Source organism: Pollicipes pollicipes, unplaced genomic scaffold, assembly GCF_011947565.3.
Source record: "Pollicipes pollicipes isolate AB1234 unplaced genomic scaffold, Ppol_2.1 Scaffold_3087;HRSCAF=3621_pilon_pilon_pilon, whole genome shotgun sequence".
Lineage (NCBI taxonomy): Eukaryota > Metazoa > Arthropoda > Thecostraca > Pollicipedomorpha > Pollicipedidae > Pollicipes > Pollicipes pollicipes.
In genome coordinates, this window is record NW_023596225.1 from 22272231 (window position 1) to 22273675 (window position 1445).

Consider the following 1445-nt stretch of genomic DNA (forward strand, 5'->3'; position numbering starts at 1 on the left):
GCTACAGATGGATGATCTTGGGCACCGTGGCCGTCTAAAATAGCCGCTCGGCGCTTCGCTGAACTATGACGATACCATCCGAGAGCACGCCATAGCCACGAATACCGAAATGACTAATGCCCAGACTGTTGAGCCGATCAATCAAAGTGAACATTACTCGCCCAAATATACGTGTGTTCCTGTAAAAATCAGAGACGCTTATGAATTTTAATCGATCATGCCAGATAATCCACAGGCATACTAACTAGACCCTGAAAAAATCCGTGGAGTGCTGTCCTCAGCCCTATCATAGCACACAACGATATTTTATACGCAAAGACACGCAATGTTTTAAGCAAGCATTGCCACCTTGGGCGATGGATATACCGGGGGATCCTGAACACGGAGAGTTCATTTGGTTACAGGATCTGGGGCTTGCTAGTGGGATCCATTTCCGAAATCCATGCGCGTCCGATTCTCACCTGGCCCATGCACGATTCAAAATAAGCCTCTGTCCACGCTTCGATTCCTTGTCCTAAAAGGTTCACTGGTGTGGAAAGCAAAACATATGACACTGAAAGACCTTGGCAAGCACTCATGACAAAAGTAGAGCGGCCACACTAGCTTAACCGGGGCCGTAAAAGTGGTTGGGCCCATCAAAAACTTATCCAACTTCACAGGTCCTAGAAGAGGAAAAAGCAGTGACCTCAAAGGCCAATTTCAAGTCCTAAGGAATATAAAACGAATGCACCGACAATTTTGCACTTTCGCTCTCTGCCGTAGCGCTACCATGTATGAGCCGGACAAAATGGTAAGAAGCAACGGGCTCTCACCACCCTTAGGGCTCATGCCACAGCCAATACTTCGCAGACAGATTGCAGCGTACAAAACAAACGACTGGCAACAACGATACGAGAAGTGTACAGCATCATCCAGACTTCATTCAATCATATTTTCAGTTGGTCTAAATGCCCTCAAGCCACCTGAACCACCATCCCCGCCCGTCCCCGCGTCGGCACATGCTCTCCGTCGCATAAACAAATCCTCAAGTGACGAGTGGTCGGAGCCAAGGGACACACGCTGCAAGCCGCCTGTCACACGAACGTCAGGCAAATAAACATCGCCGGACGTGGGCAGCGGATGTGCAAATGTGCTGGTCAGCCGCTCTGTGAGCAGCGGACGCCACATCATCGTCCCGCTCTCACCGCCAAGAGTCACCTCGCCCGCCTCGCTGTTTGCTGTCACTTACTCCAGACCCCGCTGTCGGCACTGGCGTGTTGACCCTCCGGAATCCAAGCCCACACGGGTGCGGAAGCCATGCCTTGAACCCGGCCCATCATCACGTGCACGTGGGGACATGACGCGTACGGTGTTCTGACCCACTCCCGAACCTTTCGATGCGATTTCACAGCAATTTCTTTGTGTAGGTGACCGAAAACTGAATGTGAAAGAACTGCTTTCGGCTA